The sequence below is a fragment of the Triticum aestivum genome, chromosome 1A, assembly GCF_018294505.1.
Source record: "Triticum aestivum cultivar Chinese Spring chromosome 1A, IWGSC CS RefSeq v2.1, whole genome shotgun sequence".
Taxonomy (NCBI): domain Eukaryota; kingdom Viridiplantae; phylum Streptophyta; class Magnoliopsida; order Poales; family Poaceae; genus Triticum; species Triticum aestivum.
In genome coordinates this window covers 486,437,928-486,465,118 of record NC_057794.1, presented here as the reverse complement: position 1 = coordinate 486,465,118, position 27,191 = coordinate 486,437,928, and positions in this window count along the sequence as shown.

Genomic DNA, 27,191 nt, shown 5'->3' with positions numbered 1-27,191 from the left:
TCTCTCGGTCTACTATGGTGGCTAGTCCTATTTATAGAGGCCCTGGTCCTCTTCCCAAATATTGAGCGGGAAGGGAGCCAACAATGGCGGGCAAATTTGAAGGGGGCAGCTAGTACGAGCCATCCTGACAAAAGTAGTCTTCGCCTGCCCAAGGCTCTGGTGGTGACGCGGTCTTGGGCTCCACGATGACCTCCGTCTTGCAGTCCATGGTCTTGGTCTTGTTGCATCGAAATGGAAACCTTTGCCTGATGTCTCGGTACTCCGTGGCTCCGCTTGCCCCCTTTGCACCAGAGGAAACAAGGACGCTGCGCACGCTGGCGCCCGCCTGGTGTCGATCGTCATGGCTCACGTCATGAGAGCCTCGTGAGGTTCGCCTCGCCTTGATATCTCCGCCCCTCACGAGCCTGCCTGACTAGGCCGCTCGAGAGGAGGTCTTGCGTCGCCCGCCTCGTGAGGCTTGGACCCTCGCGAGGGTCTTGGATGCTTTGTTGATGAAGACGGGTCGTATGGCCTGCTGGCTCCGCCACGCCGTGGGCCACACGCAGGCAGGTCTGGGGACCCCCGTTCCTAGAACGCCGACAAAGACCAAACTCATAACTCAAAAATTCACTTCCATGATCAGATCATAGAAACTTTATTTTCTTGTTACGATGATTTTCCACTTCACTCTGAAATTCTTTGAACTTTTCAAATGTTTCAGACTTATGTTTCATCAAGTAGATATACCCATATCTGCTCAAATCATCTGCGAAGGTCAGAAAATAATGATACCCGACGCGAGTCTCAACACTCATCGGACCGCATACATCAGTATGTATTATTTCCAATAAGTCAGTTGTTCGCTCCATTGTTCTGGAGAATAGAGTCTGAGTCATCTTGCCGATGAGGCATGGTTCGCAAGCATCAAGTGATTCATAATCAAGTAATTCCGAAAGTCCATCAGTATGGAGTTTCTTCATGCGCTTTACACCAATATGACCTAAACGGCAGTGCCACATATAAGTTGCACTATCATTATTAACTTTGCATATTTTGGCTTCAATATTATGAATATGTGTATCACTACGATCGAGATTCAATAAACCATTTATATTGAGTGTATGACCATAGAAGGTTTTATTCATGTAAATAGAACAACAATTATTCTTTGACTTTAAATGAATAACTATATTGCAATAAACAGGATCCAATCATATTCATGCTCAAACATTTATTTTAGGTTCAACACTAATCTCGAAGGTAAAGGGAGTGTGCGATGGTGATCTTATCAACCTTGGAATCACTTCCAACTGACATCATCAGCTCGCCCTTAACTAGTCTCTGTTTATTTTGCAACTCCCGTTTTGAGTTACTACTCTTAGCAACTAAACCAGTATCAAATACTGAGGGGTTTCTATAAACACTAGTAAAGTACACATCAATATCATGTATATTAAATATACCTTTGTTCACTTTGCCATCCTTCTTATCCGCCAAGTATCTAGGGTAGTTCCACTTCCAGTGACCATTTCCTTTGCAGTAGAAGCACTCAGTTTCAGGCTTGGGTCTAGCTTTGGGCTTCTTCATGGGAGTGGAAACTTGCTTGTCATTCTTCTTGAAGTTCCCTTTCTATCCCTTACCCTTTTACTTGAAACTAGTGGTCTTGTCAACCATCAACACTTGATGCTTTTCTTGATTTCTACCTTCGCTGATTTCAGCATCGCGAAGAGCTCAGGAATCATTTTCGTAATCCTTACATATTATAGTTCATCACAAAGTTCTAGTAACTTAGTGATAGTGACTAGAGAACTCTGTCAATCACTATCTTATATGGAATATTAACTCCCACTTGATTCAAGCGATTGTAGTACACAGACATTCTGAGCACATGCTCACTGGTTGAGCTATTCTGCTCCATCTTGTAGGCAAAATACTTGTCAGAGGTCTTATACCTCTCGACTCGGGCATGAGTGTGAAATACAAATTTCAGCTCTTGGAACATCTTATATGCTCTGTGGCGTTCAAAACGTTTTGAAGTCCCGGTTCTAAGCTGTAAAGTATGGTGCACTAAACTATCAAGTAGTCATCATACCGAGCTTGTCAAATGTTCATAACATCTGCATCTGCTCCTACAATAGGTCTGTCACCTAGCAGTGCCTCAAGGACATAATTATTTTCTGCAACAATGAGGATAATCCTCAGATCACGGACCAAGTCCGCATCATTGCTACCATCATCTTTCAACTTATTTTTCTCTAGGAACATATCAAAAAATAAACGGGGAACTACATCGCGAGCTATTGATCTACAACATAATTTGCAAATACTATCAGGACTAAGTTCATGATAAATTAAAGTTCAATTAATGATATTACTTAAGAACTCCCACTTAGATAGACATCCCTCTTATCATCTAAGTGATCACGTGATCCATATCAACTAAACCATGTCCGATCATCACGTGAGATGGAGTAGTTTTCAATGGTGAACATCACTATTTTGATCATATCTACTATATGATTCATGTTCGATCTTTTGATCTCACTGTTCCGAGGCCATATTTGCATATGCTAGGCTCATCAAGTTTAACCCGAGTATTTTGCGTGTGTAAAACTGGCTTGCACCCATTGTATGTGAACGTAGAACTTATCACACCCGATCATCATGTGGTGTCTCGGCACGACGAACTGTAGCAACAGTGCATACTCAGGGAGAACACTTATACCTTGGAATTCAATGAGGGATTATCTTATAATGCTACCGCCGTACTAAGCAAAATAAGATGCATAAAAGATAAACATCACATGCAATCAAAATATGTGACATGATATGGCCATCATCATATTGTGCCTTTGATCTCCATCACCAAAGCACCGTCATGATCTCCATCATCACCGGCTTGACACCATGATCTCCATCGTAGCATTGTTGTCGTCTCGCCAACTATTGCTTCTACGACTATCGCTACCGCTTAGTGATAAAGTAAAGCAATTACATGGCGATTGCATTTCATACAATAAAGCGACAACCATAAGGCTCCTGCCAGTTGCCGATAACGGTTACAAAACATGATCATCTCATACAACAGTTTATATATCATCATGTCTTGACCATATCACATCACAACATGCCCTACAAAAACAAGTTAGACGTCCTCTACTTTGTTGTTGCAAGTTTTATGTGGCTACTACGGGCTTAGCAAGAACCGTTCTTACCTACGCATCAAAACCACAACGATTTTTTGTCAAGTGTGTTGTTTTAACCTTCAACAAGGACCGGGCATAGTCACACTCGATTCAACTAAAGTTGGAGAAACAGACACCCACTAGCCACCTATGTGCGAAGCACGGCGGTAGAACCAGTCTCATGAATGCGGTCATGTAATGTTGGTCCGGGCCGCTTCATCCAACAATACCGCCGAATCAAAGTAAGACGTTGCTGGTAAGCAATATGACTATTATCGCCCACAATTCTTTGTGTTCTACTCGTGCATATAACATCTACGCAGAGACCTGGCTCGAATGCCACTGTAGGGGAATGTAGCATGCAATTTCAAAAATTTCCTACGCTCATGCAAGATCTATCTAGGAGATGCATAGCAACAAGAGGGGGAGAGCATCTTCATACCCTTGAAGATCACAAAGCGGAAGTGTTTATCAACGCGGTTGATGTAGTCGTACACCTTCACGATCCGTGCCGATCAAGTATTGGAAGTACGACACCTCCACGTTCAGCACACGTTCAGCTCGATGACGTCCTCGCCTTCTTGATCCAGCAAGAGGGGAAAGTAGTAGATGAGTTCCAGCAGCACGACGACGTGGTGACAGTGTGGGTGAAGAACAATCTCTGCAGGGCTTCGCCAAGCACAACAAAAACTATGACGGAGGATAAACTAGAGGGTACGGGGTTGCCGGCTCATGGCTTGGTGATTCTTGATGTGTCTTTGGTGCTAGCCCTGTCCCTCTATTTATATGTTGAGCCCCGGGGTCGAAACTTGGAGTAAAAGCCTCCTCAAAGTCAGTTTTGCCCGAAAGGCAAGAGTCCCACTCGGACTCCAGGACCAAATGCCACAATCCTTGGCGTCTAGCCCAAACTCCATGGGCCTCGACGTCTGGCCCAGGGCCAGATGCCAGGGTCTCCGGCGTTTGGCCCCATGGCCTCTGCAAAACTCCTTTTGCACCAACCTAAAGCCTCGTGGGCTTCACCCCTTGGCCGAATGATATCATCCTATATATCAATCTTTACCGCCGGACCATTTCGGAGCTCCTCGTCATGTCCGTGATCTCATCCGAGACTCCGAACAACATTCGGTCACCAACATACATAACTCATATAATACTATATCGTCAACGAACATTAAGCGTGCGGACCCTACGGGTTTGAGAACTATGTAGACATGACCGAGACACCTCTCCGGTCAATAACCAATGGTGGAACCTGGATGCCCATATTTGCTCCTACATATTCTACGAAGATCTTTATCGGTCGAACCTTATGACAACATACATAATTCCCTTTGTCATCGGTATGTTACTTGCCCGAGATTCAATCGTTGGTATCTTCATACCTACTTAAATCTCGTTACCGGCAAGTCTCTTTAATCATTCCATAACACATCATCCCGTAACTAACTCATTAGTCACATTGCTAGCAAGACTTATTATGATGTGCATTACCGAGAGGGCCCAAAGATACCTCTCCGATACACGGAGTGACAAATCCTAATCTTCATCTATGCCAACTGAACAAACACCTTCGGAGACACCTGTAGAGCATCTTTATAATCACCCAGTTACATTGTGACGTTTGATAGCACACAAAGTGTTCCTCCGGTATTCGGGAGTTGCATAATCTCATAGTCAGAGGAATATGTATAAGTCATGAAGAAAGCAATATCAATAAAACTTAACGATCATAATGCCAAGCTAACGGATGGGTTTTGTCCATCACATCATTCTCCTAATGATATGATCCCGTTCATCAAATGACAACACATGTCTATGGCTAGGAAACTTAACCATCTTTGATTAACGAGCTAGTCTAGTAGAGGCTTACTGGGGACATGATGTATTGTCTATGTATCCACACATGTATCAAGTTTCCGGTTAATACAATTCTAGCATGGATAATAAACATTCATCATGATATAAGGAAATATAAATAACAACTTTATTATTGCCTCTAGGGCATATTTCCTTCAAATTCTAACCCTGGAAAAGTGTTACCTAATTGCATCGATGTTGCGGAACCATTCGCTCATGAGCTGCATGTTAAGGTTTGAGATAAAAGCGAAATTTGTCATGAATTCAGTCATGTTACAATTTACTCCCGAGGCTTGATCCCGCAAATGTTAGCTAGATCTTATGAATTCCATTGGTCCTTCCTCCCCACCAATGACACCATTGTGGATATTTTGGTGGGGGTGTTAAACATGAAATGTTTGAAGCCATTGGATTACATTCAAATCTTCTACTCTTTGGCTGTAGTTAAGACTGTAAAAAGATGATTTTGTGTGGACACTTGTGATTGTTTAAGGTTATGCTTATGCCAAACACAAGTTAGAGTTTCTGATTAAATTACACGACGTCATGGGGAATGGTGACTAACCCTATCCAGTGAGGACTTTTAACTTGGTAAGATTTGTCAATGAAAAAAATAATGGTGACATTAACCATCAATGGTCTTTAGTGATTAATGATTGGATTAATACGTAGGACTTGCTGGAGTACGGACTTTTGGTGCTCCACCACCATGGTGGGGGGTAATTTCAAAAAATCAAAAAGCCCACTTAAAAGTTTCAAAAAATAGAAAAAAATTCCATGGAAACATATATGTGTTCCACATGAACGTGTGAAAATTTGTTTGAAAAATTTGTGATTTATAGGCTATACAGAAGCAAAACAAAATTCCAGCCCAATAACATAATGTGCTGGCTCATTTAGAAATATGTATTTGGTCTTTTTTGTGTACTCCATGTATGAAAATATAATGTTATGAAAATTTGCATATATGTCGTATACATGTGTATGTGTGTTCACAAAAAAGTCAATTTTTTTTGCTTTGTGGAAAATTATATTTTGGAACGGTCCACCATGGTGGTCGGTCAATGTTGGTATTTTTGGGGACTTGTTGGTCTTAATAAGATTAGTAATAGGAGATACACCTGGGCCAACAATACGACTTTTCCTGCCATTGCTTGATGTTAAGCCTATACCAATTGGGAACAACGTTTTTTGCATTCTCTTGTGAAATCCCTACCTAGAATATGGAACCACACTCCTTTATTGCTTAATATTGTGGAAATGTAATTGCAACTAGCAAAATGTTTAGATTTGAGAAATGGTGGATGAATCAACAGGTTTAATAGATAAACATGGAAATCCCTAAAACATGCACTGTATTTGTCTGTGGATGCGTGTCGGCCATTAAACCATGCCCGCATACATTTCAAATGAAATTTGAATAGAACAAATGAATTTCAAGCAAACTAGATGATTTTTATTTAAACTAGACCAAATTCATTACATTTTCGACATATTTCAACTAAACAAAAGCGCACGAGACTTATTAAACCTAATCTAAAGGACCGCCGGATGTGGACGTGTCCGTGTCCCACATCTTGTGTTCCCCATGTCCGGCGAGCTCACTAGACGCAAGCTCTAAGAAGTGCAGCAATGGGTGAGGGAGTCCTGGATTAAGGGGTCCTCAGGTATCTGGCCCGTGTATTATGGGCCGGACTGATGGGCCGTGAAGATAAAGAGTAAAAGGCTTTCCCCTGTGTCCGGATGAGATTCTCCTTTGCGTGGATGGCAAGATTGGCGTTCGGATGTATAGATCTCTTCTTCTGTAAACCGACTATGTACAACCCTAGGCCCCTCCGATGTCTATATAAACTGGAGGGTTTAGTCCGTAGAGACAATCAGAATTCATATAGGCTAGACATCTAGGGTTTAGCCATTATGATCTCGAGGTAGATCAACTCTTGTAACCCCTATACTCGTCAAAGTCAATCAAGCAGGAAATATGGTTTTACCTCCATCGAGAGGGCCCGAACCTGGGTAAACATCGTGTCCCCTTTGTCTCCTGTTACCTTCGATCCTCAGACGCACAGTTCAGAACCCCCTACCCGAGATCGACCGGTTTTGACACCGACATTGGTGCTCTCATTGAGAGTTCCTCTGTATCATTGATGGAAGGATCGATGGATCGCCTTGTCATTAATGACAGCATCACCTCCAGAAGGGCCCTGGCTCTAGGACACGTCCTCCAGCTCGGCGGCTTCACCATGGGTGACCGCTTGGCCGTTAAGCCAAAGGCAGCCCCCGTGATCGCCAATTATCACCTCTGCATCAGCCTCAAACAATCCGAGAAGATGGATCCGGTAGATGTCTCGTCCTCGAACGAACTACTAGATCGCATGGCCGCCTTGGGAGTCGCAATGGATTATGATCGGATTGGGCTTAAACCTGATTAGAGGGAAATCAAGTCCCCGCCGATTACCCATCTGGTGGCAATTGTGGAGGAGAAAGCTGAGAACACTTCTCCCCCAAGTTAAAAACAAGCTATGTTCGAATTTCCGAGCCCTATGCGTCGAATACCCGTCTTCGGGAAGAGACTGTATGTCCTACAAACATGGAATCAAGCATCAAGCCCAAAAGTCTCCAGGACCCTCTAGATCCTGGACTAGTGACCTCGGAGATTCTTCAAGCTCCAGATCCAATGGCGGATCAGGGTTCGGATTTTAACCCGCCCACCCACCACAAGCAATATTCCCCAAGCAATTCAGGTCCTCCAGACGTATGTGACCTAATGTACATATGACAACAGCCTCAGGAAACGGTCCATCACTTCTGGGCCAGGTTCCTCCTTGTTAAAAACAAGATTAAAGATTGCTGCGACGACGATGCGGTTTCAGTTTTTTGCCGCAACTATGCGGACGAGGGAATCCTTAATGCCCTCAACTGCCGCCGCATATTGCACTTTGCAGATTTGGCACACATAGTACAGAAGTACCGCGCAATGGAAAGCGCTTGGAAAGCCCAGACAGCCCGATGGGATCCTCCTGCCTTTAAGCAGCACATCGGACGGGCTAAAAGGATGCACCCTTACGGGCCACCCAGTCATCACCTCATTGACAAGAGAATCAAATCCTTCACAGGACATAGAACTGTCCATGACGAACTACTCGACAAGACCTGTCAGACACACACTACGCCGAATACCGAACCAACACATGACCTCCGGGAATGTTAGGTTCTCCGGCAAGTGGCTAAGAGCGGTGAGGCCATCCTCACCAACCTCACCCCGGAGACGCACTCTTCGGAGGACAACGATCTCAATGTCTTTACGATCTTCGAGACCTTTTCTTCAAATAATCGGCACAAAAGGGCGCTCCGCGACCTTGCTGAAGTCAACCAAGTAGCCGCAATAAATCCTTGGGACGATATGGTAATAACCTTTACTGCCGATGACGAACCAAGGGCCAAATCAGTCCGAGCACCAGCCTCCTTGGTCTTAAACCCTATTGTGGATGGCTTCCGGCTCACTAAGGTGCTCATGGACGGCGGGAGTGGTTTGAACCTCATCTACGAGGACACGCTCAATAAAATGCAAATGGACAAGAGTCGCATCAAGCAAAGTAGCACAACCTTTCGAGGCATTATCCCCAATCGAGAAGCACGATGCTCGGGGAAAATTAAACTTGATGTAGTATTTGACACATCGGAGAACTACATGTCCGAAGAGTTACTCTTCCGCATGGCACCTTTCAACAGCGGATATCACGCCCTGTTGGGGTGAGACGCCTTCACACGCTTTCAAGCAATACCCCATTACGGGTACATGAAGCTAAAAATGCCAGGGCCCAACGGAGTTATCACCACCACAAGTGATCCGGATATAGCACTCCGCTCCAAAAACAAAACTGCATCCTTGGCCCTCGAGGCACTATCTGAGGCCCTCGCGGCCAAGGAGTTAACCACTCTATGGACCACAGTGGACAAGGATGATGTAATCCTCGATAAGAGGCCCAAGTCCACTTCTTTCAAACCAGCAGATGAAATAGTTAAATTTCAAGTACACCCGACGGATCCTAACAAGACAGCCTCCATCGGATAACAACTGGATTCGACGGTCGACGTCGCCTTGTGAGCGTTCCTACACAAGAATTGGGATATCTTTGCCTGGCATCCTTCGGATATGCCAGGAATCCCACGCATACTGCCAAACACAGCCTCAACATAATAAAGGGGTTCAAACTAGTTAAGCAAATGCTGCGACGATTTTCTAAACCCAAATGACAAGCTATGGGGGAGGAGCTAGCCAAACTACTTGAAGACGGGTTCATTAGAGAGATCAAACACCCGGACTGGCTGGCAAACCTGGTCATGGTGCCAAATAAGGATAAATCCTGGCGCCTTTGTGTCAATTTCAAGGACCTCAATAAGGCTTGCCCTAAGGACCCCTTCCCACTGCCCTGCATTGACCAAATCATTGACATGACTGCATGACACGACTCACTGTGTTTCCTCGATGCATACTTCGGATACCATCAAATTAAGATGAAGGAGTCAGACCAAGCTGCAACAGCATTCATTACCCCCTACGGGCCTTTTTGCTTCAACACGGTGCCTTTCAGGCTCAAAAACGCTGGCGCCACTTACCAACGCATGATTTAAACATGTCTGGAAAAGCAAATTGGCAAGACAGTGGAAGCATATGTAGATGATGTTGTCATCAATACTAAACACATCGAATCATTGGTGGACGATCTACGACTCACATTCGACAACCTCCGAACATATGACATATGATTCAATCCAGAAAAATGTGTGTTTGGCATTCCAGCCAGAAAACTACTCGGGTTCATCGTTTTCAATAGAGGAATTGAAGTGAACCCAGCAAAAATCCGAGCCTTGTCACAATTGGCAACGCCAACAGACTTGAAGCAATTCCAAAAACTAGCGGGGTGTGTGGTAGCCTTGAGCCGCTTTATCTCCAGACTAGGATAAAAGGCGTTGCTGCTTTATCAACTGCTCCGACAGACTGACCACTTCGAGTGGACCGATGCGGCCACAGCCGGATTGGAAGAAATAAAAACTTTGTTAGCAAGCAACCCAATCCTTGCCGCACCAAGTGTTGGCGAACCTATGTTACTCTACATATCTGCGACTCACCAGGTAGTGAGTGCGGTGCTCGTCATCGAACGACAGGAGGAGGGACATAAATTCCCTCGCCAGAAACCAATGTACTATGTATTGGAGGTTCTAACACCATGCAAATCTCGATACCCACACTACCAAAAGATAGCATAGGCGGTCTTCATGGCATCCCGGAAGCTGCGACACTACTTTCAAGAATGTTCGATGACATCATAAACAACCGGGACGCCACCGGCCGCATTGCCAAATGGGCCATCGAGCTCTTACCATTTGAAATAACATACAAGTCACGCTGAGCTATTAAATCTCATGTGTTGGCCGACTTTGTCACCGAATGGACTGAAGCCGAGCTCCCCAAAGAGTACAGTACATATTCCAACTGGGTAATGTACTTCGACGGCTCTAAAATATTAGCTGGATTGGGGGCTGATAACCCACAAGTATAGGGGATCACAACAGTTTTCGAGGGTAGAGTATTCAACCCAAATTTATTGATTCGACACAAGGAGAGCCAAAGAATATTCTCAAGTATTAGCAGCTGAGTTGTCAATTCAACCACACCTGGAACTTAATATCTGCAACAAAGTGTTTAGTAGCAAAGTAATATGATAGTAGTGGTAACAGTGGTAAAAGTAACGGTAGCAGTTTTGGTTTTATAGTGATTGTAACAGTAGCAAAGGAAAAGTAAATTAGCGAAGAACAATATATGAAAAGCTCATAGGCAATGGATCGGTGATGGAGAATTATGTCGGATGCGATCAATCATGCAACAGTTATAACATAGGGTGACACAGAACTAGCTCCAGTTCATCAATGTAATGTAGGCATGTATTCTAGATATATTCACACGTGCTTATGGAAAAGAACTTGCATGGCATCTTTTGTCCTACCCTCCCGTGGCAGCGGGGTCCTATTGGAAACTAAGGGATATTAAGGCCTCCTTTTAATAGAGTACCATACCAAAGCATTAACACATAGTGAATACATGAACTCCTCAAACTACGGCCATCACCGGTAGGTATCCCGATTATTATCACTTCGGGGTTAACAAATCATAACACATAATAGGTGACTACAGACTTGCAAGATAGGATCAAGAACTCACATATATTCATGAACACATAATAGGTTCAGATCTGAAATCATGGCACTCGGGCCCTAGTGACAAGCATTAAGCATAACAAAGTCATAGCAACATCAATCTCAGAACATAGTGGATACTAGGGATCAAACCCTAAAAAAACTAACTCAATTACATGATAAATCTCATCCAACCCATCACCGTCCAGCAAGCCTATGATGGAATTACTCGCGTACGGCGGTGAACATCATGAAATTGTGGATGGAGGAAGGTTGATGATGACGATGGCGACAAATTTCCCTCTCCGGAGCCCCGAACGGACTCCAGATCAGCCCTCCCGAGAGAGATTAGGGCTTGGCGGCGGCTCCGTATCGTAAAACGCGATGAATCCTTCTCTCCTATTTTTTCTCCCCAAACACAAATATATGGAGTTAGAGTTAAGGTCGGTGGAGCACTAGGGGTCCCACGAGGCAGGAGGCGCGCCCAGGGGTGGTAGGCGCGCCCCCACCCTCGTGGGCAGGGTGTGGGGACCCTGTCCTTGATTCTTTCACCAATATTTTTTATATATTCCAAAAATAATCTCCGCTGATTTTCAGGTCATTCCAAGAACTTTTATTTCTGCACAAAAATAACACCATGGCAATTCTGCTGAAAACAGCGTCAATCCAGGTTAGTTCCATTCAAATCATGCAAATTAGAGTCCAAAACACAGGCAAAAGTGTCTGGAAAAGTCAATACGACGGAGACATATCAACTCCCCCAAGCTTAAACCTTTGCTTGTCCTCAAGCAATTCAGTTGATAAACTAAAAGTGATAAAGAAAAACTTTTACAAACTCTGTTTGCTCTTGTTGTTGTAAATATATAAATCCAGCATTCAAGTTTTCAGCAAAGATTATGAACTAACCATATTCACAATAACACTTAGGTCTCATGTTTACTCATATCAATGGCATAATCATCTAGCGAGCAATAATAATAAATCTTGGATGACAACACTTCCTCAAAACAATCATAATATGATATAACAAGAAGGTATCTCGCTAGCCCTTTCTAAGACCGCAAAACATAAATACAGAGCACCTTTAAAGATCAAGGACTGACTAGACATTGTAATTCATGGTAAAAGAGATCCAGTCAAGTCATACTCAATGTAAACTAACGATAATACATGCAAATGACAGCAGTGCTCTCCAACTGGTGCTTTTTAATAAGGGGATGATGACTCAACATAAAAGTAAATAGATAGGCCCTTCACAGAGGGAAGCAGAGATTTGTAGATTTTGAAATAGGGATGAATAATATTTTGAGCGGTATACTTTCATTGTCAACATAACAACCGAGAGATCTCGATATCTTCCATGCTACAGACATTATAGGCGGTTCCCAAGCGGAATGGTAAAGTTTATACTCCCCCACCACCAACAAGCATCAATCCATGGCTTGCCCGGAACAACGGGTGCCTCCAACTAACAACAATCCTAGGGGAGTTTTGTTTGCAATTATTTTGATTTGATTTGAGCATGGGAATGGGCATCCCGATGACCAGCCATTTTCTCGTGAGTGAGGAGCGGAGTCCACTCCTCTTGAGAATAACCCACCTAGCATGGAGGATACATACAACCCTAGTTGATACATGAGCTATTCGAGCATACAAAACAGAATGTTTATTTGAAGGTTTACAGTTTGGCACATACAAATTTACTTGGAACGGCAGGTAGATACCATATATAGGAAGATATGGTGGACTCATATGGAATAACTTTGGGGTTTATGGAATTGGATGAAGCAGTATTCCCTCTTAGTACAAGTGAAGGCTAGAAAGAGATTGGGAAGCAACCAGCTAGAGAACGACAATAGTCATGAACATGCATTAAGATTAATCAACACTGAATGTAAGCATGAGTAGGATATAATTCACCATGAACATAAATATCGTAGAGGCTATGTTGATTTTGTTTCAACTACATGCGTGAACATGTGCCAAGTCAAGCCACTCGAATCATTCAAAGGAGGATACCACCCTATCATACCACATCACAACCATTTTAATAGCATGTTGGCACGCAAGGTAAACCATTATAAACTCCTAGCAAATTACGCATGGCATAAGCAACTATAATCTCTAATTGTCATTGCAAACATGTTTCATTCATAATAGGCTGAATCAGGAACGATGAACTAATCATATTTATAAAAACAAGAGAGGCCGAGTTCATACCAGCTTTTCTCTTCTCAATCAACTCATCATATATCGTCATTATTGCCTTTCACTTGCACGACCGAACGGTGTGGATAATAATAATAGTGCACGTGCATTAGACTAAGCTGGAATCTAAAAGCATTCAATTCAAGGGAGAAGACAAGGTAATATGGGCTCTTTGTTAGATCAACAATAATGCATATGAGAGCCACTCAACATTTTCATTGAGGTCTTCTCCTCTCGACCCCCAAAGAAAAGAAATAAAACTATTTACACGGGAAAGCTCCCAACAAGCAAAAGAAGGATGAGAAATCTTTTTGGGTTTTCTTTTAATTACTACCACTACAGGCATGGAAAGTAAACTAGTTAAAAGCTACAACTATTTTTTGGTTTTTCTTAAGTTTTTTCAAACACACAAGAAGAAAGCTTAAAATGAAATTAAACTAGCATGGATGATACAATGAAAAAGTATGAGCACCGACAACTGGCATGAGTGTGTGAACATGAATGTAATGTCGGTGAGAAATACGTACTCCCCCAAGCTTAGGCTTTTGGCCTAAGTTGGTCTATGCCCATGGATGGCATGGTGGATATCCGAAGTTGAAGCTGGGGTCATACTGAGATGCATCAGCTACTGCCTGAAGGGCTGCAGCTTGGAGGCGGGCTGCCTCCATCCTCCTCTTGTACTCGTTCGCCTCCTCCCTGGTTATAGCATATCTCCCTTTTGCCTGAAAGTCAAAGAAAGTAGGAGCAGGGAGAGCGACATGATACGTACGTTGTCTGTCAAAGATTAGTCGGTACTGGAGGGACTGACCGTTCCTCTCAACAAACTGATGACGAACCATAGCATTATAATCTAAATAAGCAGGAGGCAACTCAATACCATCTCCACGTATGGGCATCTCAAGAAAATCAGCTGAATGGGTTGCATAGATCCCACCAAAGAAATCTCCATTAATACTATTATTATGCAACCTACGTGCAACAATGGCTCCCAAGTTATATTGTCTATCTCCTAATACAACACTCTTGAGAACACTAAGATCGGGAACGCACATGTGACATGTCTCGTCCTTACCGTTAATGCATCTACCTATAAAGAGAGCAAAATAATGTATGGCAGGGAAATGAATGCTCCCTATGGTAGCTTGCGTGATCTCCCTAGATCCCCCCACTGTTATACTAGCAAGAAAGTCTTTATATTTAGATTTGAGGCTCACTAGCACTACCCCACTGAGGGAGTTTACAAGTAGTATTAAAATCTTCTAAGTCCATGGTATAAGATTTATCATAAATATCAAACATGACAGTTTGAGAATTGCGTGATGATGTAAATTTAAACCTTCTCACAAATGAATCAGTTAAATAGAGGTACTGACGGCACTTATCTAACTCGAAGCTCTCAAGCTCAATGTTACGCACATATGGGATCTCAGACCCCGCACATGATTAAGCTATGGGAAATAAACACCCTACCAGATGTACAGAACTTACCGGATTCGCAGGGCACTTCATGCTTAGCCCGCGGTCCTCGATAAGAGAAGGAGGGACCTCGGCGCCCTTGAACAGCACCCTCCAGACGTCCTTATGCGTCGTGTCAAAGAGCTCGCTTAGAGTCTGGTGCTGGGCCGGGTCGAACTCCCATAAGTTGAAATCCCGTTGTTGACACGGGAGGATCCGGCGGAAGAGCATGACCTGGACTATGTTAACAAGCTTAAGTTTCTTGCGTATCATGTTCCGGATACACTTCTGGAGTCCGTCCAGCTCCACCGATGAACCCCAGGACAGGCCCTTCTCCTTCCAGGAAGTGAGCCGCGTGGGGATTCTGGATCGAAACTCAGGGGCCGCCACCCAGTTGGTGTCACGCGGCTCGGTGATGTAGAACCACCCCGATTGCCACCACTTTATGGTCTCCACAAAGGAGCCCTCGAGCCATGTAACGTTGGGCATTTTGCCCACCATGGCTCCGCCGCTTCCGCTTGTTGACCGCCAACCACCTTCGTCTTGATATTGAAGGTCTTTAGCCATAGGCTGAAGTGGGGCCGGATGCGGAAGAAAGGCCTCGCACACGATGATGAACGCCGAGATGTTGAGGATGAAATTCGGGGCCAGATCATGAAAGTCCAGCCCGTAATAGAACATAAGGCCGCGAACGAATGGATGGAGGGGAAACCCCAGTCCACGGACGAAGTGGGGTAGGAAAACCACCCTTTCGTGAGGTTCCGGGGTAGGGACGATCTGCCCCGCGGCTGGCAGCCGGTGCGCGATATCCGCGGCTAAGTATCCGGCCCCATGTAGTTTTTTGATGCATCCCTCCATGACGGAGGAGACCATCCACTTGCCTCCCTCTTCAGACATGTTTGGAGAGAGTTGAGGAGAAGGATGTGGACTTGGGCGCTGAAGCTCGAGTGCGCGAGAATGGATGAGCAACGAGGAAGAAGGCGTGGATAGAAAAAGGTGAGACCTTATCCCTTTATAAGGGCGGACAAAACTATGCGCCCCCACAAGCCTGGTAAAACTCGCTTATCCCCCAAGCGCTATAATTGATGGCGCGGTTGGGTTACCCATGTTTGTATTGATGAAAATCCCATGATAAGGGGAATACGATCTCTGCTTTGACAAGACGTGTCAAGAAACCGCCTCGCGTTATGTGCGGGGCTGGTTAAAGAAAAAACGGTTCAGATGATTACCGGGCCGTGGCATGATGTCATGCTGCCGAAACGTGTCAGCAGATTAGATTTGTGGAAATATTATTCTCTCTACGGTGGAACTTATTTTGCAGGGTCGGACACTATCCTTGTATTCAAACTCTTCCGTGGTTTATTCGGAGGAGGAACCCGCCTTGCAATGCCGAAGACAACACTGCGCGCCGGACTCATCGTCATTGAAGCCTGGTTCAGGGGCTACTGAGGGAGTCCTGGATTAGGGGGTCTCCGGACAGCCGGACTATATCCTTTGGCCGGACTGTTGGACTATGAAGATACGAGATTGAAGACTCCGTTCCGTGTCCGGATGGGACTCTACTTGGCGTGGAAGGCAAGCTAGGCAATACGGATATGCATACCTCCTCCTTTGTAACCGACCTTGTGTAACCCTAGCCTCCTCCGGTGTCTATATAAACCGGAGGGTTTTAGTCCGTAGGACAACATACAATCATACCATAGGCTAGCTTCTAGGGTTTAGCCTCTCCGATCTCATGGTAGATCAACTCTTGTACTACTTATATTATCAAGAATAATCAAGCAGGACGTAGGGTTTTACCTCCATCAAGAGGGCCCGAACCTGGGTAAAACATCGTGTCCCCTGCCTCCTGTTACCATCCGCCTTAGACACACAGTTCGGGACCCCCTACCCGAGATCCGCCGGTTTTGACACCGACAATGCTCATCATTCAAATTTTTAGTGCCAAACATTTTAATACATTCTTCTTCTAACACTTTGGCACAATTTTCCTTTCCATCATACTCACAAAAGATATTAAAAAGATGAAGCGTATGAGGCAAACTCAATTCCTTTTTTTGTAGTTTTCTTTTATAAACTAAACTAGTGTTAAAAAAAGAAACAAAAAGATTCGATTGCAAGATCTAAAGATATACCTTCAAGCACTAACCTCCCCGGCAACGGCGCCAGAAAAGAGCTTGATGTCTACTACACAACCTTCTTCTTGTAGACGTTGTTGGGCCTCCAAGTGCAGAGGTTTGTAGGACAGTAGCAAATTTCCCTCAAGTGGATGACCTAAGGTTTATCAATCCGTGGGAGGCGTAGGATGAAGATGGTCTCTCTCAAGCAACCCTGCAACCAAATAACAAAGAGTCTCTTGTGTCCCCAAGACACCCAATACAATGGTAAATTGTATAGGTGCACTAGTTCGGCAAAGAGATGGTGATACAAGTGCAATATGGATGGTAGATATAGGTTTTTGTAATCTGCAAATATAAAACAGCAAGGTAACTAATGATAAAATTGAGCGTAAACGGTATTGCAATGCGTTTAAACAAGGCCTAGGGTTCATACTTTCACTAGTGCAAGTTCTCTCAACAATAATAACATAATTAGATCACATAACTATCCCTCAACATGCAACAAAGAGTCACTCCAAAGTCACTAATAGTGGAGAAGAAACGAAGAGATTATGGTAGGGTACGAAACCACCTCAAAGTTATCCTTTCTGATCTATCTATCATAGAGTTCGTACTAGAATAACACCTTAAGACACAAATCAACCAAAACCCTAATGTCACCTAGATACTCCAATGTCACCTCAAGTATCTGTGGGTATGATTATACGATATGCATCACACAATCTCAGATTCATCTATTCAACCAACACAAAAGTACTTCAAAGAGTGCCCCAAAGTTTCTACCGGAGAGTCAAGATGAAAACGTGTGCCAACCCCTATGCATAGGTTCATGGGAGGAACCCGCAAGTTGATCACGAAAACATACATCAAGTGAATCAATAGAATACCCCATTGTCACCACGGGTATCCCACGCAAGACATGCATCAAGTGTTCTCAAATCCTTAATGACTCAATCCAATAAGATAACTTCAAAGGGAAAACTCAATCCATTACAAGAGAGTAGAGGGGGATAAACATCATAAGATCCAACTATAATAGCAAAGCTCGTGATACATCAAGATCGTACCACCTCAAGAACACGAGAGAGAGAGATCAAACACATAGCTATTGGTACATACCCTCAGCCCCGAGGGTGAACTACTCCCTCCTCGTCATGGAGAGCGCCGGGATGATGAAGATGGCCACCGGAGAGGGATCCCCCCTCCGGCAGGGTGCCACAACGGGTCTAGATTGGTTTTCGGTGGCTACGGAGGCTTCTGGCGACGGAACTCCCGATCTATTGTGCTCCTCAAAGTTTTTAGGGTATATGGGTATATACAGGAGGAAGAAATACGTCATGGGAGCCACAAGGGGCCCACGAGGGTGGAGGGTGCGCCCAGGGGGGTGGGCGCGCCCCCTGCCTTGTGCCTTCCTCGTTGCTTTCCTTACGTACACCCCAAGTCTTCTGGATTGCTTCCGTTCCAAAAATAAGCTCCGTGAAGTTTCAAGTCAATTGGACTCTGTTTGATTTTCCTTTTGTGCGATACTCTAAAACAAGGAAAAAAACAGAAACTGGCACTTGGCTCTAGGTTAATAGGTTAGTCCCAAAAAATCATATAAAATAGCATATAAGTGCATATAAAACATCCAGGGTTGATAATATAATAGCATGGAACAATCAAAAATTATATATACGTTGGAGACGTATCAACCACACAGCGTATCAGATGCCGCGGAGTTCTACCGGGCCGAGGAAGGGAGCTCGACGAAAAAGTTGTTCTGGTCTCAATATGCTGGGACCGAATATCCGATGCCCTTGAGCGACCAGCTGAAGCAACTGGTCAAACTTCACAAGGCAGCCGAACTGGCCATGAAGGGTCTCATAGTCCGGATGTGGCCTGGCGAGACCCTGCTTGGCAACTACATCGGCCTGGTAAAGCGGCTTGTGAATGCCTGCCCACGGTTTGAAGTCATAAAGCGGTCCATCTGCATTGAAGGTGCGCGCAGGGCCTTTGCCCGTGCGAAAGTGCACTGGGCGAAGATGGATGCCAAAAAGCTGGTGAAGGAGGGGCCACCGGAGGGCAAGGAGCATCGCCACTCCGAAAAGTATTATGACAGTGTCCTGAAGGGTGCCCGCCTTGTGGCAGAGGAATGTGCTAAGGATGTAGTATTTGAATGAAATGTACTCATGTGATCCTGTAATATGAAAACGAGTTCATGTGCGCTATATAACGCTTGTTGATTTAAAATATTACCTTCTGCGCGGTCGTTTATAAAATCTAAGAGTTGGCCAGTCGTCGGCTTCTGCCCCCATGTAGCTAGTACTGAGGTGTTCGGGATAAATCCTAAACACTCTTTATAAAAAAGATGGTCCTTTAAGGAGGTGTTTAGCGCAGCGAACAAGGCAATCGGACTATACAGCTTTAGCACTCTCACTTAGCCATAGAAGTCTACAATTTTAAATTTTGGTGAAGCCCCTAGTATTCGGAAGGCCGAACTTGGGGCGCTATATACGCCTAAATCGGACATGGCCGATTCCTCGCCCGAAGCGGAAAAAATCTTTAAGGATTTGAGACCTCTCGAACAGCGACCAGCTCTCGCCACATCATACCAGTCAGTTTTCTGTTTTCTATACTGAGGTGCTCATCCGGAAGAACCGGGACATAATCGCAGTAGTTCTCCCAGTGCTACCTTAGCCAATATAGCAGAACGTAAGGTACCAAAACATGGGAGCCAGGCAAACCCAACTATTGACCCAAGACATGATTCGGAGCTGATGCATATAATGCTATAAGTTCGGGGTGCCGCACTTTCGAAAGTGTTCGGACTTTTCTTGCCGTGTTATGGGGTACACTGAAGCCCCTAGCGCACTGGACGTACCAGAATGTACGGGTGCAATTTGGCGTAAATAAGCAGACAGGGAAAAAAGATGAAGAAATGCAATAATAAGCTAACATTGTACATTGTTATTTAAATGATACGTCAAAGCGTATGTATACAAATAGTGTAATAAGCAAAAATAGGACTATTTGACATGTCCTATCCAAGGGCAAGCTGCGTGTGGGTATGTAAAACAGGTATAACGATCGTTATCAGAGACCACCTGGGGATTCCCTTGTACGTCAAAGCTTCTTGCTTCCTTGGTGTTTCCTTCCCGTCATGGGTCCGATAATCAGGCTATCGGAGAGGGCCTTCAGAGAATAGGGTCCTGAAAGGAGGAAAATGGTAAAGATATACGGGTCCTGAGGCGGTTGAGCCGCATTGTGGGCCGTGCCATAGTCGTGCCTCCGCATATGCCCATGGTATCTTGAGTGCGTAATTATGTACGCGCGGCACAAATTTTGCCGCTTGACTGGGACTAGGACGGAGGCCGAATTGCTAGGCGAGCTCTGAACGTGCCGGGCGATCCTGTTGTAGGGTACCCCGGATTCGCTTGAAGGTGTCCGGGGGCTTTATCGCCAAATTGGCCGTTTGCCTCAGAAGGCTGCTTTGTACTTCTGTTGTGAGTGCCATAGTGTGCTCCTCCGTACGGAGCGAGCATTCTGTGTTTCCATTAACTGTTATAACCCCGCGAGGTCCTGACATTTTGAGCTTGAGGTATGCATAATGTGGTACCAAATTGAATCTGGCGAATGCGGTTCGTCCGAGCAGTGCGTGATAGCCACTACGGAAGGGGACGATTCGAAGATCAACTCCTCGTTTCGGAAGTTGTCCGGAGATCCGAAGACCACTTCCAGTGTGATTGAGCCCGTGCAACAGGCCTCTACACCTGGTATGACACCTTTAAAGGTGGTTTTATGGGTTTTATCCTCTAGGGGTCGATACCCATTTTGCGCACTGTATCCTGATAGAGTAGGTTCAGGATGCTGCCACCGTCCATAATAAGGACTCGAGTGAGGTGAAATCCATCAATGATGGGGTCAAGGACCAATGCGGCAGAACCGCCATGACGGATACTGGTAGGGTGGTCCCTGCGATCGAAAGTGATTGGACAACAAGACCATGGGTTGAACTTTGGGGCGACTTGCTCCATCGTATAGATGTCCCTTAGTGCACGCTTCCATTCCCGCTTGGGAATATGGGTTGCGTATATCATGTTCACCGTTTTCACTTGGGGAGGAAATTTCTTCTGTCCTCCTGTGTTCGGTGGCCGGGGCTCCTCCTCGTCGTCGCTATGCAGCCCCTTTTCCTTGTTTTCGGCGTTCAACTTGCCGGCCTGTTTGAACACCCAGCATTCTCTGTTGGTGTGGTTGGCTGGTTTATCGGGGGTGCCGTGAATTTGACACCAGCGATCGAGTAGGCGGTCCAAACTGGACGGGCCCGGATTGCTTCTTTTGAACGGCTTTTTCCGCTGACCGGACTTAGAGCCACTGAATCCGACTTTGACTGTCATGTCTTCGGCGTTGTCGCCGTTGTTGCGGCGCTTGTGTCTCTTGCGACGTGGCTTGCCATTGCTATCTCTGGCATCTGAATTGCCAAGATTTCTTGATGTGTTGTTGCTGCGAGCCAGCCAGCTGTCCTCGCCCGCACAAAAGCGGGTCATGAGTGTCGTGAGGGCTGCCATGGACTTCGGCTTCTCTTGGCCGAGGTGTCGGGCGAGCCACTCGTCGTGGATGTTATGCTTAAATGCCGCTAAGGCCTCGGCATCCGGACAGTCGACAATTTGGTTCTTTTTAGTTAGGAACCGAGTCCAGAATTTCCTGGCTGACTCCCTGGGCTATTGGGTTATGTGACTCAAGTCATCAGCATCCGGTGGTCGCACATAAGTGCCCTGGAAGTTGTCAAGGAATGCGTCTTCCAAGTTCTCCCAACTGCCAATGCAGTTTGCTGATAGGCTATTCAGCTAATGTCGAGCCGGCCCTTTGAGTTTTAGTGGGAGGTACTTGATGGCATGTAGATCGTCACCGCGGGCCATATGGATGTGGAGGAGGAAATCTTCAATCCATACAGCGGGGTCTGTAGTACCATCATATGATTCAATGTTCACGGGTTTAAACCCTTCTGGGAATTTGTGATCCATTACTTCGTCGGTGAAGCATAGGGGGTGTGCGGCGCCTCCGTGCCGGGCTATATCATGACGCAGTTCATACGAGTCTTGTCTGCTGTATTCGGCCCGACCGGATTTGCTTTTAGTATATCCGGCGTGACAGTCGTCATCACACGTTGGGGCGCGCCCCCGTGATCCATAAATCGATCTTGTATGTCCTGCTTTGTTTTCCAATACGTCTCGCTGGTCTTGCGTGTAGCCCCGGGCCTTGGTGTTTTTGTTTGACTGGCGACGGGGTGCGGGCTGGACTTCGGGCTGATACGCCGCTTTGTCTCGGCCATGAGGTGGCCGGTTAGCCTTATCATACGCTGGTAGTGTAGGCTTTAATGCTTCCTCCTCGAGTTGGGGTAGCAACCTGCGCTTTGGGTAACTTTTGGTTGGGCGCTCGAGTTCGTATTCCTCGGTTGCCAGGACCTCGGTCCATCTATCCGCTAGCAGATCTTGATCAGCTTGAAGCTGCTGTTGCTTTTTCTTCAGGATTTTTGCTGTGGCTATAAGCCGGCGCTTGAAGCGCTCCTGCTCGACGGGATCCTCAGGCGCGATGAATTCTTCACCACCGAGGCTCACCTCGTCTTCGGAGATGGGCATGTAGTTGTCATCCTCTGATTCTCCGTCTGTCGCCTGTTCCTTAGGGTTGGCTTGCCCATCCTCCCGCTCGAAGCCTTGCTGGAGGGGATTGTCTTCGTCTTCGGCACTATCCGCAACGTTATTATCTCTTGTGCCGATATCGCTGCTTTTGCTATGGCGGGGCTTAGAGTGGCATCGATGACGCCGGTGCTTAGATTGCTTCTTGAGGGGATTATCCTCCGTTGCCTTATTGCCATCGCTTTCTTTGGGGGTGTCCACCATATATATATATATATATATATATATATATATATATATATATATATATATATATATATATATATATATATATCATATGATGAGGTGGCTATCCAGCGCCCTGTGGGCAGTGGTTCCTGTTCTTCTCCTGCATCGTCGTCCATACCGTCGATGTCTTCGAAGCCGAAATCAAGCATGTCGGTTAAGTCGTCGACAGCGGCTATTAAGTGGGTGGTGGGTGGGGAATGAATTTCTTTGTTGTTCGCTTCCCACTGAAGCCGGACATAGTTCAGCCAAGGGTCTCCTGACAACGGGAGAGACCTCAATGAATTTAGCACGTCGCCCAAGGGCGAGTGCTGAAAGATATCCGTGGAGGTAAACTCCATGATCGGTGCCCAATCAGATTTGATAGGCACGGACGCAAGCGATTCGGAGCCTGTGGCCGGGGACGAATCCAAGGGTCCAATGACACAGGTCTCATAGGAGGTGAAGTCGGTATTCGGCTCTATCACCATTGAGTGTGCGGCCTCCGTGGCAGGGTCCATCCACACGTCCTCGCACGGCACGATCTGCTCCGGATTGAGGGCTGGAGTAGCCGCAGGTGTGATCTCCCGAACACCGTCCGACGACAGAGCTAAGTCATGCTCGTCGTGACTGTGCGGCGCACCTGACATGGGCTCGATTCCGTCGAAGATCAAGTCTCCTCGGATGTCGGCAGTATAGTTCAAGCTTCCAAACCTGACCTGATGGCCAGGGGCATAGCTATCGATCTGCTCCAGATGGCCAAGCGAGTTGGCCCGCAATATGAAGCCGCCGAATATGAAGATCTGCCCGGGAAGAAAAACCTCACCCTCGATCGCATCGTTGCCGATGATCGAAGGAGCCATCAAGCCTTTATCATGACGACACGGTGGAACACTCAATGAAAGCACCAATGTCGGTGTCAAAACCGGCAGATCTCGGGTAGGGGGTCCCGAACTGTGCGTCTAAGGCTGATGGTAATAGGAGGCAGGGGACACAATGTTTACCCAGGTTCGGGCCCTCTCGATGGAGGTAATACCCTACTTCCTGCTTGATTGATCTTGATGATATGAGTATTACAAGAGTTGATCTACCACGAGATCGTAGAGGCTAAACACTAGAAGCTAGCCTATGATTATGATTGTTGTTGTCCTACGGACTAAACCCTCCGGTTCATATAGACACCGGAGGGGGCTAGGGTTACACAGAGTTGGTTACAGAGAAGGAGATCTACATATCCGAATCGCCAAGCTTGCCTTCCACGCAAAGGAGAGTCCCACCCGGACACGGGACGAAGCCTTCAATCTTGTACCTTCATAGTCCAATAGTCCGGCCAAAGTATATAGTCCGGCTGTCCGAGGACCCCCTAATCCAGGACTCCCTCAGTCGTGGCGGTGGATGCGAACCGCGTGGGCGATGCGAAGCTTGCACCGTCCGTGTCTCCTGTGCCTCGTCTTCGTCCACCTCTACGTGTGGATCGTGACGACCTGGCCACGTATATATTGAGGGCGTCGGCCAACCGACATGTTGTGTGAATGCGGGTGCCAGAGCGGGTTTGTTGGCAACCACACCTGTTTAATGCCGCAAGGCGAGAAGATGGATAGCCTGTTCAAATGCGGAGAGAGTCGTCCGGTCATGTCACTTTGCCATTGAACAGGCGCGAAGACCAGGACGTGGCGCAGGTGGCGCTCTTGGCCGACACGTCTCTTTAATGCTGGTTCCAGCGAGAGGTCACGTCTATTCTGAGCCGCCATGAATGCGGCACTGGTGCTCTAGAGCGACTTTAACTGGCATGAATGCGTGTCAACCACTTCGCGCGGGAGAGGGTTTTGAGTGGGACCGGGGGTGTCGGGCGCGTGTATGGCAGTGATCCGGATGCACGCAAAGCCCCTGAGTTTGCCTCTCGTGTGTGTGGGAAAATGGACGCCCGGACCGTCCGTGGACCGATGAGGTATCACGTCGAATGGCAAAATGCGTCCGGCCCGCTCGGTCCGGATGGATGCGTGCGGCCTGAGGGTCTAGTTTTGGTTCATATATCTTGTACATTTTTGTATACATATGAAACATTATTTTTGTACATGTTCAATTTTTTAAAAATAAACAATTATCACTTTTTAAATGTATGATTTTGATATCTACATTTTTATTATACATCGAGAACCTTTATTATACACGCTTAACAAATTTTCAAGCATGATTAACACTTTCAAAAACAAACATTTTTAAAATATTTATTTTGATGTCAACTTTGTGCTATACACATTGTAAATTTTTCGTATACATCTGAAACATTTAAATTATAAATGTTTAACATTTTTTCAGTCACATGTGTTTGAACATTTTTGTTTGAATAGGTGTTAAACATTTTATTCAAATATGTCTTTTTTTCAAATGCTATCAACAATTTGAAAAGTTGCACCAATATTCTCGAAACACGGCATCAACATTTTCTATGCATCTTTGACATTTTTTAAATACATGATTAACATTTTTTCATAATATATGCTCTGATGTCTACTTTTTTTCATACTCCTTGTATATTTTGTTGTATACATATGAAACACTATTTTTATACACGTTCAACATTTTTAAATGTGTAACTTTTGTGGTACTGCACAGAGATTTTCTATGCATCTTTGACATTTTTTAATACATGCTTAACAATTTTTTTAAGTGTGCAGTTTTTACGTCTAAATTTTACGTGTGCATCCAAAACATTTTTTATACATGTTTATCAATTTTGAAGTACATGATTAAAATTTCTAAATAGAATGTTTAACATTTTTACAGCCTGTTTTGATGTCTAGTTTGTGCCATACACATTGTACATTTGTCGTATACATCTAAAGCATTTATTTTATATATACGTTCAATATTTTTTAAATGCATGATTAACATTTTTTTAAACACATCTGTCTGAACATTGTAGTTTGAATATGTGTTAAACATTTTCTTGATTGCTATCAACATTTTTTTAAGGTTGCATCAATATTTTTTCAACACTGCACAAACATATTTTTTCAAACTTATGTATTTCTTGAATTATATGTATTTTCTTAGAATACAACAAAAAAGGAAAACACGGAAATGAGTTTCTTTTTAAAAGAAAAAACAGAAATGAGTAAACGAACGATAGTAACGAAGCCAACTAGCGAAAAACGAATCAAATGATCTGCGCTCTTGGACCAGCCCATTATCATGTCGCTTCAGGCGAGTGGTCTGTCTCGCCAGAAGCGAGACATAGTCGCTCCCGTGCCGTTACTCAAAAAACAATATCTCATTGTGCTTTCTGAACACAACAACGATGCAAACACACATATATACGCGCATACACTCACCCTATAAAAGCAGGGAAAACTTTGTTTTTGCCACTCTAGTTTTCGACCACTTTGCTTATGCCACTCTAAAATTTAACATTTCACTTCTACCACTCTTAGTTTTTGACAATACATCACAATTGCCATTCCGTGGTAAAAGCAAGAACTTTATAGTGGCAATTGTGATACTTGTCAAAATCTAAGAGTGGCAAAAGTGAAATGAAAAGTTATTGCTTTTGCCACGGAATGGCATTTATGATGTATTGTCAAAAACTAAGAGTTGCAAAAGTGATATGTCAAATTTTAGAGTGGCATAAGCAAAATAGACAAAAACTAGAATGGCAAAAACAAAGTTTTCCCATAAAAGCACGCACGTACACCCTATCCCTATAAGCATCTCCGAGAGACTGAGTCGGCATATCATCTTGAGATTTTACGAAATCATTGTAGGCGCCTCGTAGCCGATGGAAACATCTCCTCCCACTGAACACGCATCGTTGGAAATCGTAAAATAAATTCAGAATAAATGCGAGCACCAGAAGTTAAACCCTGGTGGGCTAAGAATATCAGTGTCCACCATCTCACCCGTGCTGAAGCGCTCTCTTCCATTTGTGTTAGTGTGCTCGTGCAACACACTTCTCATAATTTACAATAACAATATTTATTTTGAATCTTATTTCTTATTTATCGTTTTTATCAAGCCACTTAAATGTGTCTTATGCCCAACAATGTAGGTGCGCCTAATATACACGGTACACACACGTCTTCACATTAAATCCGTGATCATTTTTGCAAAAAAGAAAATCCGCGATCACAGAAATGTACTTTAATTAGTTATAAAAATACATAAAAACAACAACTAAGCAACATTATCTACAGTAAAAAAAATTTAAACCCGACATGTTCACGACTACGAAAAATCCCCATGCGCACACCCAAATCGGACATGCCGAAGTGTGACCATGTTTTTTCCTTTTCTATATTTGTATCATTTGTAAC